Consider the following 18644-nt stretch of genomic DNA (forward strand, 5'->3'; position numbering starts at 1 on the left):
GTTCAATAATCTCACACAAGGGCTGAAGATCAGTGAATGCACATTCAAATTCTGTATCCTTACAACTGAACTATTGTTTCACCCACTGCTCAATTCACCACTCCCCTTCACTCACATACCAACCATTTTATCAACTATGACACACATGCGCCATTTCAACTCAGCCTTGCCCCTTCAAGCCTCCCATCCACATTTCACTCCTTACACATATTGCTAACTCTCTCTTCTTCTTTTGTATGGCTTTAGAAGCAGAAACTGTTGTCACAGTTTTAATGTCATGTTCCTGAACCAGTCCAATGCCCTGCTGAAGAGCAAGTACCAGCCTCCCCAAACAGGCACCGGAATGTGGCGACTAGGGGCTTTTCACAGTAACTTCATTGAAGCCTACTTGTGACAATAAGCGACTATTCTTATTATTATTAAGTATAACTCTCAGATGTTACCCTCAAACATGAGTTGGGCAAGATGCTATTTATGTGTCCCATGGTTTTGGTAGTGTTTCAATAATTGCAACCAGGTGTGGTATCAAAGTGCTACTTGTACATAAGTTGGTCACATCATTCATGTGTTGTCTGTGTTCTATTGAGGGCTGTCCACATTCTCGGAGGAAGATTGAAGTTCGGTTGCTGAGATGTTGGGTTGGAGACAAAGGGCGGGATTTTCAAACCGTGATACTAGTCGGCATTGTCCTTAAAACGTAAAAGTCACCGGCTCTCCAAATGATCCTGTCCCACCCGTGACGATGCCTGCTGGTGGTGGGAACAGAAAGTCTAGGCCAATGTGTTTATTTGTGAGGATGTTTTCTGCCCAAGATTTCCTCCAGGCTTTATCAGTATTATGCTGTTGGAGATGTTTGATTCATGTCCAAAGGGGGTTTCATAGAGCTATGTGACAATTTTGGGGGTCTTGGAGGTCTCTGTGAACAGGAGGGTCCAGGTTGCTGCTGATATGAGTTATTTCCCTGCATGTTGCTGCATCCTGTTGAATGGAGGGAGGGACATTTGAGAGGACTGGTAACCACTGAACTGGAGTTGATCTCAGAGTTCCAGAGATTATCCTCATTACTGAGGGAAACTGTAAATTAAGTTTGGTGTGATCCATACAGGTTCAAAAAAAGAAATACTGTCTGCTTTCAACCATGACAATCACAGCACAAACACAGATTGCACCACACTCTGACATACTTCCTTTTCTCTTGCCGGACCCATTGGTGCACAATCGCAGACAGCAGCACCAAAACGGCAGAGGACAGGCATGGATGCATTCCCTCAACACAATGGAAGAGACAGTGCTCTTCATCATTGGACCAGTTACATAGAGGCTGAGGCCAGTGGCAGGGCTGAGAGTTTTGAGAATGATGGTATGTTCATACCTAATCCATTTTACGTCCCACTTTCCCCTCATCCCACAATCCCTTCTAATTTACAAGCTGGATAGTCTATGCATGCATCATATGCCTCCCTTCCTATCCCATCTCTTTTCAGTTACCCAAAAAATGCAACCTGTCCAGGCAGTGGTGTAGGAGCAAGAAGTGGAAGAGCAAGAAGGTAATGATGGTGAAGAAACACTGTCAATCGCTTCCACACTTGCAACCACCAGCTCGGATACAGAGCGCACAATTACACGAGTTTTGATACAGAGATCTCAGATAAGGGGTATTAAATAGCATTGGTGGACGATCTTGCATTTTGAGCAATGCACCAGAAGTGGGTAGGCGGTGTGCACACCACTTTGGATGCAAAAGGACACCTTCAGAGCTTTAAATATGGGTAATATGAAACCAAATGTTATGGCCCAAGACTTTTCAGAAAAATAGACATGAATAAAGAATAATATCAGCAAAAAGTGCAAATGGGCTCTTCATGTTTGGCACCACTATAATTGTGTCTGACTCTTTACAAATGAACTAATCAAATTCGTGCTCATAAAGGGTTGTCAAGTTCGTTAATGATGAATTCATGCAGCGTTATGCTGCTGAACCGTTAAATCAAAAAATGAGTATTTTACTCCAGGTCAAACTTAACATTCATTAGTTTAAGAAATGAAATATTTTGAAACATCTCTTCAACAAAGTGAGGAGGGACTGTTTCAAATTAACTTCTTAAATTAAATATAGCTCATGTGGGAAAGAGGTGGTAGCCAACAGAGAAAGGTAGAAGGAACTAACCCATGCAAATATGTGCAATTGCGAACTTGGCAATCATGCTCCATCAGACTTACAGAATCTTTGAACTTGGCAATGTTCTGGAATTGAGGGAAGTTCACTAATTTCCTTCCCATTGCTGGGCTTTCCTGATATTATGGTCACCACTAGTATGTCTGTCATTAGGTAAATGCCAGAAAGACCGGTGGAGGCGTCTGAAACTTCCCCAGATGCTTCTTCAGTTACAAGTGTGTCTGGACAACCAGATGAGCTCTGTAGAATGCCTGGTCAAGAAACAACAATACTTCCCCAGGACCCATAAGGATAGCTTAGGGTCCCTTCCGATCTGAAAGTTAACTCAGTTGGAGGTAGCCCTGCAAGCTGATTGAATCAACTCTCTAGTTTTTCCCTGCTGCCCACCTATTCCAGGCGGGAGGCTTGACTGGATTTAAAGGGAGCTTGAGAGTGAAAATAATCCAGACTTCTCTTCTGTGCAAAAGGTGAGTTTCCAACTTCCCTCCAGAAACAACTGTCCAAAATCCTCTTTTAGTTATATCCAGATCATAAAATTAAAACCATGGCCGAGATTTACTGCTCCCGTTCGCGTTGGGTGGGTTTGGCAGCGAGAACGGAAAGTATTGTGAGAAAGCCAAAGTCGCGTTTCAGACTGCCACAAAAATAGGAAGCAATCGTCCCTTCCTCCCAACAGTGGTGCACTATGTTTCCTGCTGTTCAATGCCAGGAACCTTGGCCGAGATTCTCCCTTCTGGGGACTAAGTCCCCTCGCCGGTGGAAAAACCGGCGCTAACCACTCCGGCGTCAACAGCCCCCGAAAGTGAGGAATTCTCCGAACTTTCAGGGTCTGGGTGGATGCCGGAGGGGTTGGCGGCGCTCCAGCCAGCGGCAAGGGCCGGTGCGAGTTCACACATGCGTGGAACGGCCAGCGTGATCTCGCGCATGCGTGGACCAGCCGGTGTTTTTCCGCGCATGTGCAGACCAACCGCCGTATTTCCGCACATGTGCGGGGCTTCTCTTCTTTGCGCTGGCCCCCGGGCAATATGGCGGAGCCCTACAGGGGCCCGGCGTGGAGGTAAGAAGTTTCCCCACAGAACAAGCCCACCCGCAGATCGGCAGGCCCTGATCGTGGGCCAGGCCACCGTGGGGGCACCCCCCGTGGTCGGATCCCCCCCCGCACTTCTCCGAGGACCGCCCCCACACACTCACATGCCAGGTCCAGCCATGCGTGAGGTGAGTAATTCACGTCGGCGGGACTGGCCAAAACTGGACGGCCACTCGGCCCAACGGGTCCCGGAGAATCGCCGGGGGGACGCTGTCAACAGCCCCCGACCGGCATGGCGGGAATCCCGCCACCGCCTGAAAAAGGCGCCGGAGAATAGGGCAGCCGGCGTCGGGGCGGGACTCGCGGGGATTCTCTGACCCGACCCCGGTGGAGGGGTGGGTCGGAGAATCCCAGCCCTTATTGTAATATATTAGCATACCATTAACGAGCCCATATCCCGGTGTGAAAAAATGCAACCACGGTGGCGTGATGTCAGAACGGCGCGAAGCACAACTGGTTTCAAAAGGTGTGCACCTGGTGAGCATAACTGTGAGGGGTGCTTGGTGAGCTCAGTGCTCGCAGAGCAGCTTCACATTTCTGGGGGTGGGGACAGTAGTTGAATCAGAGGCCACATGGGTTAGATTGCGGGAGGACACGGACTGAGTCGGAGGACAGGGGCTTGAGTCAAAGGTTACGAGATTTTAATCAGGGGCCACATGGGTTGATTTGGGGAGGCAGGGGTTGAGTTAGGGGATACGGAGGTTGAGTCAGGGACTATGAAGATAGAGTCGGGGGACAGGGGTACACAGGCAATTCTGAACAGCAGTATTTTGTAGGATGCCTTCTGCTGCTGGGAGAAGGGTTTCTTGGGAGGGCTGTGCAGAGGGAAGGGAAAGGAAGTTGGGGCATGGGCTTCAATGCAATGGGAGGGTGGAGAGTATGCTCTGACTGATGGCTCCACACAATCAGGAGGGGGGGTGAGTGCTTCCAGAGGTGGGACAAGACAAGGCTAATGGAAAAACATGTCAATGATCAGTATCCCATTGCAGCTGAGGCTGTTCAGCTTGAATTCAATTGACATGCTTGGATTCAATCTAGTCACCCAATTATGTCCATTAAAGTAGCACTTATGTATGCGAGTGCTACTGATTTCTCCTCAGGATTTAACTCTTGGTGCACAGACTTCCAAAATCGATGACTACCATTGTGTGCCTGTACTATTGCCCGCCTATAGCAAGCAACTATATCCCCTTTGGAAGGTGACAATGGCACACTGGCCAAGGAGAACCTTTCTAATTCTTGGCTGTGTGCTGAAGTGCCTAATGACAAATGGTTCCCATTGACCAAGTTGAGTGCAATGTCTTGGAATGTGGCTTAGACCAATTCCTGTGTCTTGAGATGAGAGCTCAGAATGCAGGAAAGTGGCCAAATCTCTTGCCAATTGGCCATGCAGTGTGGGACAGTTATAATGTGGGGTCTTGCCCAACCAGCTTGCGAACTAAGGAGTGGGTATCAATGTTTTGGCCACAACATGAATCAGTGGGCCTTGAGAGGTAGCTGAAGATGATGAATGGACAAACACTGGCCCTTAGGATACAAATACGAACAGTCAAATCTCTCTCTTCGCTACTACAGTGTGGAAGCCATGAAGAACATGAAGACTGGTGATCTTGCTGTCATTCTTCTCTCTTATAGGCAGGAGAAAAGAAGATGTCAATAGCAGCGCTTGACTTGCCAAAGGCAGGAGCAGAACCATCATTTTTTTTTAAAATTTAGAGTACTCAATTATGTCCAGTTTTTCTGCAACCACACCAAATGCATCCTGCAGGTGTACCCTTGATTCCCATGGAGTGAGCATAACCCCTTAATTTTGAGCCACTCTCAGATCCGACATGTTTCAGGGTCCACAGCGGCTGCAGGGTTAGCTCCTTGTGCACAAGGGCTATCTACTGAGGATATGGCTGATGGTGACTGTGCAGAAGCCACACAGTGCAGCTGAGACAGGATACATTGTGATTCATGCTGTAGCTTGTATTTTAGTGGAGTAGATAGACCACACAGATGTTGAAGATAAGGTCAGGTGCCTGGATCAGTCTGATGAAGCCCTACAATATAATCCACAAAGGGGGTCAAGCATCATCATTGTCTGCTGTTTCCTTCACAATCTGGTGCTGCAACAGGGGGAGGAACTGCCTAAGGAGGAATTGGAATAATGCTATGTCTCCTCCGATGAGGAGGACGTAGAAGGGGATGAGGCTGAGGAGGCTCTCGAGGCAGAGGATGTTGGCAATGAGGAATAGGCAATGTCCACATGAGGCAGACATGCTTGGGACACGATCACTGCTGCTAGATTCATGGAAAGTGATGAAGACATCCAGTGACAACATCCCATTATCTTTACATGGCATCTGTGAGCATTACTCTCCCTTCTGATTGATGGCAGTGCACACTCTCTGTGAGAAGGCACATGTCATAGAGACACAGCGGATGCTGTGGATCGAACATTGTAAAGTGCTCACCAATTTGTGACCCCGAGGCTGCTCTAAACATTGGTCCCACCAAGGTATATGTCTATGCGCTGGTGGAGGCTATGGGTGTGCGCTTTGATGGGTCGGTCACTGAGGGCTCTGAAAAATCATTGTCAATGCTGCTTTCTGAGCTGGTGTCCAGCAGAACCCGGTCGGTGGATCCCTGAGGCTGTTGCCCAGATGAGCTGCAAGAAAAGGGGATGTCATTCAGGCATGGCAGTGGCCTGAGAAACAGGAGACATGACTCACAGTATGGTGGTCTGATGAATGTTGCGGTGCTGGACGTCACTGAGTTTATCGCCACCAACCTTACAGTTAGCAGACAAATGGTCTACGGCCTTGCTGGCCAGCTGAAGTATCGCTTCTCAAAGTTTATGAGGACCTTCAGTTCGGGCAGCCTATTACAAATCTGGGATCTCTCCCTCTTGCTGTGTGCCAGCTTGTCTTACATGAAGATCGATGGAGAGTGTAAGCAGGACACCTGCCAGACCAGATAATGTGTGGCACATGTGGGTGGTGAATGGGGCAATCGACAGGATAAGGGCACAACCCACAGGGGAGATAAAGGTGTATGCAGGAGAGCATGTGGTGGTGTCCCTTGAACTGGCAGATGTGTGATGGGCCTGTGATTTTAGAGTGATGAGAAGAGTGACTTACCCTGGCAGAAGTGAGGAGATGATTCATTCTCTTCTGCTACTGGATGGCTGTGCTCTTCTGAATGGAGTTGGCACTCACAATTTAGATTTAGAACAGTACAGCACAGAACAGGCCCTTCGGCCCTCGATGTTGTGCCGAGCAATGATCATCCCACTCAAACTCACGTATCCACCCTATACCCGTAACCCAATAACTCCCCCTTAACCTTACTTTTTAGGACACTACGGGCAATTTAGCATGGCCAATCCACCTAACCCGCACATCTTTGGACTGTGGGAGGAAACCGGAGCACCCGGAGGAAACCCATGCACACACGGGGAGGACGTGCAGACTCCGCACAGACAGTGACCCAGCCGGGAACCGAACCTGGGACCCTGGAGCTGTGAAGCATTGATGCTAACCACTATGCTACCGTGCTGCCCATAAATTGCTGCCATCATCTCCTCTTGCTGGGTTTGTGACTTTGCTGCTAGGTTTTCATCTGAAGTGCAGATAGATGCTATCATGGTGGCCCTCCACAACGTTGAGCAGGCTCTCTATGGGAGGCATTGGAGAACTTTGGGGTAGATTTCCTGGCAACCTGCGAGGTGTGGCTACTGTGCGGTGGGGAGGCCTTTAAATATGGCACCACGATCAGTAAAATGCTGAGGTGATGTCGGAGCGGGTAAATCAGAGATGACGTGCCTGCCATATGACATGGAACTTGGGCATGTAAATCTTTGGCACTAAGTACTGCACTATATAGTGGTGTAAAAAACTGTCACTGTCATTGGCTTACTCAATGCCACTTTTACCACCTGACATCGGCCTTTGCAGGTATGGGAGAAAGTCCCGCCCGATGACTGCAAAAACAAGACTCTATAAGACTTTTTAACAATACCCTTGAATTCTCACAGTAAAATGTGAATCTGTAAAAAATACACAGTGTTGAAAATAAATCGGGGATGCAAATCAGTGAGCTTTCTTGTTAATTAGCTTTTGTAACAAAACTTTGCCTGAACAAATTGGTTTATGCTTCTACAGCTTTGATCCTTTGATCTGATTAGGTGTTGTATATTAGGAACAGAAAATTTAAAAAAGTTTCAGAACAAAAAGTCAAGCCAGATCTCCAGCCACACAAAAAGACCAATCAAGACATAATTTATATTTTGGGGTATTTACTCCATGACCATGACTTTTCGGATGGCGGGGTTTCCCTTAGCTCCATCCAAGGAGTTGGCGGATAACATATTCCACTGATACTTCAATCCTCACAGTCATTTAATGCTTCAACAAGCCACTCCCTTGGAAGGAAGTTCCACCTCAGAGGGCTGACAGACAAATCTAATTGACCAGCAGCTCTTTCTCATCCTACTAGTGTTACAAGCTACAGGGGCCAGGGACTGGGATTGCAAGCAGACCCCAGGCCTACGTCCTGGGATTCCAGGACCAAGTTAGTTTTAGGGGTCTCAGGGAGAAGAGGAGAGGGTGAGGCACAGGAGGCAGGCAGAGGGGGCTAGAAATGTTGATGGAGAGGCCAGAGGTGGGGGGGAGGAACTGAAGCGGTCGGACGTTCCCGGCGTTGTTGGGAGGGTGTCCCGATATTAAAAGGAGGCTGCTTTTGTAGGTTTTCAGCACCCCCTTCCTGCCTGAGGCCTGAATATGATTGGCTTTTGGGCTTACTTCCTGCCCCTGAACTCCTTGCAGGCAGCAGAATGTTAAATTCTGCCAAAATATTTATTGAGGCTGAGCATTTCACTTCTTTGGTATCATTTCATCTGCTTAATACCTGGAAATGCCACAGTGAGCCCCAGCGATCAAACCCAAAATTAACATTACTGGTGCCTTCAAATTATCTTCCTTGACTTTGCAAGCAGTAGATAGGACTTCCCAAACTTTGGATCAGGGTGTCATGAGATTATATTTTGTGCTTTCAAGCTCTGAGGCAGCAATGGCTGTGGAGTTCTGACTAAATGAAAACTGCTGCAAGGCCCCTTTAAAAGATTATTGGTGGAATTCTCCTGTGTGGGGACAAATCCCCACGTTTGGCGGGAAAAACGGTGCAAACCACTTCGGCGTCAACAGCCCAAGAAAGTGCGGACTTCTCCGCACTTCCGGGGGCTAGGTGGACAAGCATCACGCCAGCCGGCACTGAAGGGACTGCGCGAGTTAGCACATGCACCAAAGGGCCGGTGTGATCTCACGCATGCGCAGACCGGCCGGCATATTCTGGCGCATGCACAGGGGGTTGTCTTCTCTGCGCTGGCCATGGCGGAGCTCTACAGGGGCCGGCACGGAAGAAAGGAGTCCCCCCACGGCACAGGCCGCCTGTAGATCAGTGGGCCCCGTTAGCGGGCCAGGCCACCTTGGGGGCCCCCCCGGTGTCGGATCCGCCCGCGCCCCCCCCGAGGACCCCACCAGCCGACTTACCTGCCAGGTCCCGCTGTGTGAGAGCATGTCTAAGAAACGGATGGCCGCTCGGCCCACCAGGGCCCGGAGAATTGCTTGGGGGGGGAGGGGGGGGGGCACTGTCAATGGCCCCCGACAGGTGTGGTGTGAGAACTGGCGCCGGAGAATATGGCAGCCGGCATTGGGACAGCGGAGCGGGGTTCACGCTGCACCCCGGGATTTTCCGACCCGGCAGGGGGTTGGAGAATCCCGCCCATTAAGGGATATGGGCCAAAGGCAGGGTGGAGTTGGGCCACAGCAACTGTGATCATTAAATGACAGGGCAGGCTCGAGGGCTGACTGGCCTTTTCCTGTTCCAATGTTTATAAATCCTGGTATTTATTTAATGGTAGGCATGGGCCAAGTCAGTGTTTTTCAAACTTTTTCCCGGGACCCACTTTTACCAACTGGATAACCTTCGCGACTCACGCCAGCTGACCTTTGAGGCCCACTACGGCTGGCCTTTGAGACCCATGACGACTGACCTTCAATTACCTTTAATGTGACAGGAGAGCCTGCTTGGTCCTCATGATATCACTCCAATTAGGTCACAGGAGAAGCGGTCAATGCACACATTAGGTACAGAGATCAGCGGGTTCCTTTGTGGTGTCTTTATCTTTGGGATGGAAAAATCCAACCTCGCACATGTAGGTCGTTGTGAGGGGCAAAAGAAACAAAATGCTTGTCTAACTCAGCACTGGATACTCCTCAGAGTTGCTACTCCAGAATGCTGACAGCCTCGTCTACTTTTGGTGTGTTTTTAATGTGCTGTCACAGGTGAGGCACAGTCTCTTCATTTGGAGTTAGCTGTAAGTTAATTGACTCTGGGGTCTCAAACTCAAAAGGATTTTTCACCTACCTCTTCTCTCTCAAAATCTGAAACTTGTCCTTTGGAAAGGAGCGAGAAAAACTGTTGGTCAGTGCAACCAGATGTGACTGAATAAAGCTTGCCAGCCTACTGACATTGCTAACCCTTACTAACACTGTTTTCTTCGAAGTGTCGTTACTGTGTGAAGAATATCTAGTAGTTTTGGTTTTGTACTCGCACTTGCCAAACTTTTAATGACTTTTGGAAAGCATCGATTTCTTCACAGTGCTGAAAGCAATCATGCTTCCCTTGCAATTTGAGGTTCAGTTCATTTAGAATTGAAAAGTTGTCTGCAAGGTAAGACATAATTAGCATCCAACTTTCATCACCAAATGAATCAGCCAGAGGGGACGATTTCTCAATGAGGAAGGCGTGGATTTCATACCACATTTCGTAAACTCTGACAAGCACCTGACCCCTTGACAGCCAACGTACCTCTGTGTGGAACAATAAACGTGTGTGTTCGGTCCCCATATCGGAACACAGCCTTAAAGGCCTAATATTGAGTGTGCTGCATTTAATAAAATTCAGAATTTACACAATTCCTTTCAACACCACTTCATGATCTAATGGAATTATTTTCAATACCAATACGTCATGGTGAATAAATGATTCCAAACAATGTTCTACCAGCTGCCTCCTTAATCCTTATAACTCCTCTGTTTTTCCTGTCCTTCCCTTGTGAATCCTCTGCAATGAATCCAGTCGTGCCCGCATTCTCCAATCACATAACTATTCAATGCTTCAAAAATGTTTGCGCTAGTCATGTTGGTTGCTAATGTCAGGCAACACAGCAATTCATTGTGCCAAACATATCTAACGTAAACTAGGAAGGTTGCACCATCTGAAATGTCTGTACTTTCATCAAGTTGTATCAAGAACTCCTGTTCTGACTTGAAAAAATAAATAAGCTGGGCTTCTAAATTCTCAGTAATATCACAAATTTGGCGAGCTACTGTGGGATGCATTTCAGTTTCTCAGCTGACCTCTCATCTAGGACCGTGCAAGCCATGTCTAATGCTGCAGTGAGAATTAATCTCTCTGCTACAGTGTGGGGCATTTTCACTTTAGCTGCATAGTAAGCTACTGTGCTTATTGAGGCTAATTGTGCTTGCCATTCAATATTACATTTCTGCTAAGGACTTCAGCTGACGATTTGAGTTCTCATTGCATCCTTTGAAAAAAGTCAAGAGGTTTGTCCTCGAACTTGCCATGCTTAGTCTTCAAATGCTTTTGAAGTTTTGAGGGTTTTAAACTTCCATTTGTAATAATAATAATAGTTCTTGCTGCACCCTTCGAAAAATATCGAGGTTTGTCCTCAAACTCACCATGCTTAGTCTTCAAATGCTTTTGAAGTTTCGAAGGTTTTAAACTTTCATTTGCCAGTACTTCCCTGCATATCACACACATGGGCTTTGCATCCTGATTTGCATTGGCATAATTAACAAAGCTATACCAGGAAATCATCTTTTTACTGCTTTGTTCCTGATTTCTTCTTAATGGATTGTTCCCCAGAGGCCCTGGAGCTCTGTATACAGCTCACTCCAGCCACAAGAGAGATGTGGGAAGAGACCAGATCAGGGGATCATCCAGGAATCTGGTAACAGCAGGGAAGAAACTGGGCTGGATTCTCCGTCCTGCCATGTGTTATGGGCCAGGGTTTAGAGAACCACAAAGTGTATCATGGTGTTCACCTGACCCACAACTTTTAATAGATTATGGTATTGGGAGCACACAGCCCACTCCACAGGTTGGTACAGCAGAAATGGAAAAGTATTTTTTAAAGCAAAACAATGTTTATTCTATGAACTCAAGTTAACCTTTTTAAAACAAACAGTGAACATCTTGGCAACCATTAATTCAAATACAATCCGCAAAGACTACAACTCTAAGTAAACCTTTAAGGTTTCCTTTTTAACATCTTAAAGTACAACTTAAAAACAAAACCTTTATCAGCAGCACATCAGGTTAAAGTCACTACTGAAAACATTTATAATTCTGAATTCACCAAATGATCAAGAGATAGTCTTTTGATGGCAGAGAAAACAGTAGTACACCTGTTTGGTCTGGCTTCAGCTCCAACACTGAAAATGAAACTAAAACACACCGTGCTGCCTGCTCAAAAACGAAAGTAAAAAGCTGACAGACAACCCAGCTCCACCCACACTCTGACATCATTGCAGTAGTAAACACCTATTTCTTAAAGGTACTCTCACATGACACCTCCCGCTAAGAAAAAAAAACATCAACTTCAAGATGGTTTCATTTTTCACCCGTTCACTATCCTTTAAGAAATGCACACAGTAAATACACTTTTGAGAAATCCTTCTCAATTGACAGTCTCTTTGAACAAGAAAGTCTCTGCACGATCCGTCCATTTCTCTATGCCTCGGCATTTCTCTTTAAAGTCAGATACTTTCGTTCAATCTGATCTCAGAGTCCCTTGTAATTCTCCAACATAGGAGCATTGGTTATCACAGCTTTCAGGCAGTCAAATGCCTGTTGACAGTCTGCTGACAACTGAAATTTTCGACATTTCGTGAACAAGTCCATCAGTGGAGCAATCACGCGACAAAACCTTTGCACAATTGTTCGATCAAATCCACTCATGCCAAAAAATCGCACTATTTCCCTTCGACTTGAGGGTATTGAAAACTCCTCAATAACTGTTGGTTTCACATCCCGTGTGACCATTCGACCCTGTCCGATGGTATGGCCAAGGAAAGTGACTTGGGCTTTTCCAACTTCATTTTTGGCTAGGTTTATCACCAAACCCGCCTCCTGAAGTCGATCGAATAACTCCATCGATGTTTCAAATGTTCTGTCCATGTCTGGCTGAAAATTACCAGATCATCGATGTATACTGCACAATTGGGTAATCCTGAAACAACTTTGTTAGTTAACCATTGAAATGTGACTGGGGCGTTTTTCATACCAAATGGCATAACGTTGAATTGTTATACCATCTGGAATCACAAAAGCTGAAATCTCCTTCGTCCTTTTGGATAAAGGTACCTGCCAGTAACCTTTAAGTAAATCCAATTTGTAAATAAAAGCTGATTGTCCCACTTTCTCAATGCAATCCTCCAAACGTGGGATAGGATAAGAGTCCATTCTTGTAACTGCATTAACCTTTCTATAGTCCACACACAATCATTGGGTACCATCTGGTTTAGGTACCATCACTATGGGTGAGCTCCATTGGCTGCAACCCATTTCAATTATGCCATTTTTAAGAATACTCTCAAACTCTTTGTTAACCTGTGCCAATTTTAAAGGGTTCAGTCCATATGGATGTTGTTTTATCGGAACAACATTTCCCACATCTACATCATGTATACCTATTTTAGTACTTCCCAATTTATCTCCACAAACTTGCCCATGTGATATCAATAACTCTTTCAGGTCAGTTTGTTTTTCCTCTGGAAAGTAACTCAACAATTCATCCCAATTTTGAAGAATATCCTAGTTTTCTAATTTAATTTGAGGTATGTCAAATTCCTAGCCATCTCGTGTTGGCTCGTCACTTTGAGTTAGAATCATTAAAACCTCCTCCTTTTTCTCTTCTGCCCTTTCAAAGTACCTTTGAAGCATATTCACTTGACAAACTCGGTGAGTTTTCCTTCTATCCGGCGTTTTTACCACATAATTCACCTCACTTAATTTCCTTCCAATCTGATAAGGTCCAAAAAGCCTTGCTTTTAAAGGTTCACCTACCACTGGTAACAATACTAAAACTTTATCTTCACTGGCAAAACAACGAACTTTGGATTTCTTGTCCGCTACTTGTTTCATCACATTTTGTGCAACTTTTAAATGTTGTCTCGTCAATTCACCTGCTCTATTTATTCGTTCCCTAAAATTTGACACGTAATCCAATAATGTAATTTCCGATTTTTCACTCATCAATTTTTCCTTAATCAATTTAAGTGGTCCTCTTACCTCATGACCAAACATTTAGTTCAAAAGGACTAGTTCATTAGGTGCATCCCCAATTGCAAACAGTACGAATGGAATTCCTTTATCCCAATCCTCTGGATAATCTTGACAATAAGCCCTCAACATTTAATGTCTGATGCCACCTTTCTAACGCTCCCTACGATCCTGGATGGTACACAGTTGATTTAAATTATTTCATTCCTGAGCTGTCCATAACTTCTTTGAATAACCTTGAGGTAAAATTTGATCCTTGATCCAATTGTATTTCTGTGGGTAGTCCATATCTAGTAAAGAATTGAAGTGACTCCTCCACAATCTTTTTAGCTGTAATATTACGTACTGGAATGGCCTCTGTAAACCTAGTAGATTATTCCATTACAGTCAAAAGATATTGATTCCGACTTTTTGTTTTAGGAAGCGGTCCTCCACAATCAATTAGGACCCTTGTAAAAGGTTCCTCAAATGCTGGAATGGGTATTAAGGGCGCTGATTTTATCACTGCTTGAGGTTTCCCTATCACTTGACACGTGTGTCATGATTGACAAAATTTAACTACATCATCTTTATGTAGTCCAGGCCAATAAAAATGTTTCTGGATTTTAGCTTGAGTTTTCCTTATTCCCAAATGACTCCCACTGGTATCTATGTGCAACTCGCAACACCTCCTTTCTATACCCTACCGGCACGGTAGCATTGTGGATAGCACAATCGCTTCACAGCTCCAGGGTCCCAGGTTCGATTCCGGCTTGGGTCACTGTCTGTGTGGAGTCTGCACATCCTCCCCGTGTGTGCGTGGGTTTCCTCCGGGTGCTCGGTTTCCTCCCACAGTCCAAAGATGTGCAGGTTAGGTGGATTGGCCATGATAAATTGCCCTTAGTGTCCAAAATTGCCCTTAGTGTTGGGTGGGGTTACTGGGTTATGGGGATGGGGTGGAGGTGTTGATCTTGGGTAGGGTGCTCTTTCCAAGAGCCAGTGCAGATTCGATGGGCCGAATGGCCTCCTTCTGCACTGTAAATTCTATGAATACTACTTGATGAACTTCTGCCCACTTTTCATCCGCCTGCATATGTAAAGATCTCCATTTTCTCATCAAGACATCACGTTTTAGGTAATAACACTCTGGTACATTCAGATTCCTCTTCTGTGTATGCTTTTTGATACATCCGTTTTATTTCTATATCTTTTTGTTGTAACTCCACCAATTTTCCTGAACTAAAAATATCTGCCTCATCCTCCACCTGTTGTTGTTCTTTTTCAACCATCTGATCAAAAATCATTTCTGATAATTGCACTTCAACTTCATCTTCACTCTTTGATTTCTCCTCTTGTCTTAACCTGTGACTTTGCGACCTTGTTGCTACACAATCTGGAAAAATCCCACGATATTCGTCCTTCAACACTTCAGTTGTCTGATTTTCTACTGGCTTATTAACCACAGCAGGCATCACTCCCACTTGTGATCCAGCTATATCATTACCCAAGATAAACTGTATTCATTGTCAAGATAGTTTCTCTATTACTCCTGCTACCACTTCACCACTCTTCACTGGACTTTCCAACCTTACCTTATATAATTGAACACTACTCTTCTCACCCTGAATTCCACATATACCACTTTTTCTGGCAATGTTCTTCCCAAACTACATAGATCCTCATCTCATACCATTAAAAACTGACTAGCTCCCGTATCTCTTAAAATTGTGACTTCTTTACCTGTTCCTCCTGATACAGATGAGTAAACTTTACCCACAGAAGTAAATTCTTTAAAGAGATCTGGCACCTTCTTATCAATCACCTCTTGATCAGGCTATACAATCTTTTTGCACCTCCTTTGCTTCACTTGGGCTTTCCTTTGCCACTTTATCAAACTCCACTGTCTTATCCTGTTTTGCCACATAAACCTTCCCAGTGCTTTTCTTCAACCACCAACACTATGACTTTACGTGGCCTAGTTTATTACAGTGAAAACATTTGAAACTTTTCATTTCTTTTCCACCCTCCTGGATTTATTTTTTAATCTGAGGTACACTCTCCTTATTATCTCCTATCAGATCACCTTTACCTTTACCACAAGTATTTCTCATGTTCCCAGTTTCTGACCCTCACAGGCTGAAACTGATGTTGAAACCAAGCTTTGATTTATGAACTAATTCATAATCATAGAACATAGAACATAGAACAGTACAGCACAGAACAGGCCCTTCGGCCCTCGATGTTGTGCCGAGCAATGATCACCCTACCTAAACCCACGTAACCCGTATACCCGTAACCCAACAATCCCCCCATTAACCTTACACTACGGGCAATTTAGCATGGCCAATCCACCTAACCCGCACATCTTTGGACTGTGGGAGGAAACCGGAGCACCCGGAGGAAACCCACGCACACACGGGGAGGACGTGCAGACTCCACACAGACAGTGACCCAGCCGGGAATCGAACCTGGGACCCTGGAGCTGTGAAGCATTGATGCTAACCACCATGCTACCGTGAGGCCCCATCTGCCATTTCTGCTGCTAACCTCTCAGTTTTAACCCTCTGCTCTTCCACATGAGTTCTCACTACATCAGGAATTGAATTTTTAAACTCCCCCAAACCATACTTTCTCGGGCAGCACGGTGGCCTAGTGGTTAGCACAACCGCCTCACGGCGCTGAGGTCCCAGGTTCGATCCCGGCTCTGGGTCACTGTCCGTGTGGAGTTTGCACATTCTCCCCGTGTCTGCGTGGGTTTCGCCCCCACAACCCAAAAATGTGCAGAGTAGGTGGATTGGCCACGCTAAATTGCCCCTTAATTGGAAAAAATAATTGGGTAATCTAAATTTATAAAAAAAAAGAAAAAAAAAAAAACCATACTTTCTCTGAGAGCTTCATACGTTTGATCTATTTTCAAAGCCCTTAGCCACCGATCAAAATTACTCTGTTTGAGCCTTTCAAACTCCATGTATGTTTGACCAAATTCTTTCCTTCAATTTCTAAACCTTTATCTGTAGGCTTCAGGCACTAGTTCATCTGCACCTAAGATGGATTTCTTCACCTCCTTATATGACCCAGATACCTCCTCCGATAGTGATGCAAACACTTCACTAGCCCTACCTACCAGCTTTGTTTGAATCAGTAATACCCACATGTCCTGTGGCCATTTAGTTTGTTTAGCTACCTTCTCAAATGAAATGAAAAAGGCTTCCACCTCCTCCTCATCAAACTTTGGCAGTGCTTGGACATATTTAAATAGATTCCCACCAAGCCTTCGACTATGACGCTCTTTCTCACTATCCTCATCATTATCATCCAACTGTATGCTTCCCTTTACGTCTGCCAATTCTAACTGACTGTCATGTTTCATGGCCAGTTTCCGAAGTTCAAACTCACTCTCTTTATCTTTTTCCCTGATCTGTATCTCCCTTTCTCTTTCTTTTTGTTCTACACGGGCAATTCTTAATTTTCTCTTTTCTTCAGCTCCTTTTATTTTTCCTCTCTCTCTCTTTCTTTTTTCTCTCTTTCATATTCAAGCTGCTTTAATTCTTTCTCGTGTTCCATTTGTATAATTTGTAACTGAATTTATGCCATTTCCAATGAGTCAAACTGTATCTCCGGCAACTTTAAATACTTAGCCACCACCATAATTATCTCACCTTTTCACATTTTGTCAGGTTTTGTCAATGTTTTTGCTAAATCTAACAGTCTGCTTTTAGTCTCTGTCCGTAAAGTACTGCGCGTGACCGTCTCCACCCCCAAAAACTTCTGAGCCTCTGAAAGAGCCATTGTCCACAACACACTCCCCACTTAAACTAAAATACCACATCTGAAAAGCAACCACAATATGCTCACCCCTCACTGTTTTTAAGTTCACTCAGCCAATCCAATAGATAGACTTTTATCCCGGACGAGCCACCAATTTGCTACTGGCCAGGGTTTAGAGAACCCCAAAGTGTATCAAGGAGTTCACCTGACCCACAACTTTTAATAGATTGTGGTATGGGGAACAAACGGCCCACTCCACAGGCATGGTACAGCAGAAATGGAAACATATTTTTAAAAGCAGAACAATGTTTATTCTATGAACTCAAGTTAACCTTTTTAAAACAAACAGTGAACAACTTAGCAACCATTAATTCAAGTACAATCCCCAAAGACTACAACACTAAGTAAAACTTTAAGCTTTCCTTTTTAACATCCATACGACTTAAAAACAAAACCTTTATCTTTTTTTTTTTTTTTTTTTTTTTTTTTTTTAGTTTTTTTTTTTATTTTTTAATTGGAATTTTTTGCAGAAAATATAACAAAAAGTATAGCAAAAAGCAGTAATATGCAACTAACAGCCCCATAACACCCACAATTCCCCCCATACCGTAACATCACATGTATCACATTCCCCCACCCCCCCCCCCCAAACAAGAGAACTTAACCATAAATTAAAATTAGATAAATCAAATTTAAATAAAATAAGCTAACATAATCAACGCCCCCCCCCCCCCTCCACCCACCCACCCCCCCCCCCCCCCCCCCCCCCCCCCCCCCGGGTTGCTGCTGCTACTGTCCCAGTACCCTATCGTTGAGCCAGAAAGTCGAGGAAAGGTTGCCACCGTTTAAAGAACCCTTGCACCGATCCTCTCAGGGCGAATTTAACCTTCTCAAGCTTAATAAAGCCCGCCATGTCATTGATCCAGGTCTCCAGGCTTGGGGGCCTCGCGTCCTTCCACTGTAGCAAAATCCTTCGCCGGGCTACTAGGGACGCAAAGGCCAGCACACCGGCCTCTTTCGCCTCCTGCACTCCCGGCTCTACCCCAACCCCAAAGATCGCGAGTCCCCATCCTGGCTTGACCCTGGATCCCACCACCCTTGACACCGTCCTCGCCACCCCCTTCCAGAACTCCTCCAATGCCGGGCATGCCCAGAGCATATGGGCATGGTTCGCTGGACTCCCCGAGCACCTGGCACACCTATCTTCACACCCAAAGAACCTATTCATCCTCGTCCCAGTCATGTGGGCCCTATGCAGCACCTTGAATTGGATGAGGCTAA

At 45.4% G+C, this 18644-nt stretch overlaps 1 protein-coding gene across 5 annotated transcripts in view; it reads right to left on the reverse strand.

The window, feature by feature from the left end:
* Positions 1 to 18644, reverse strand: part of ttc29 (tetratricopeptide repeat domain 29) — a 666158-nt gene that overhangs the window by 123907 nt on the left and 523607 nt on the right. The gene's annotated exons all lie outside the window — the stretch shown is intronic.

The sequence above is a fragment of the Scyliorhinus canicula genome, chromosome 3 (assembly GCF_902713615.1).
Source record: "Scyliorhinus canicula chromosome 3, sScyCan1.1, whole genome shotgun sequence".
In the NCBI taxonomy this organism is placed as follows: domain Eukaryota; kingdom Metazoa; phylum Chordata; class Chondrichthyes; order Carcharhiniformes; family Scyliorhinidae; genus Scyliorhinus; species Scyliorhinus canicula.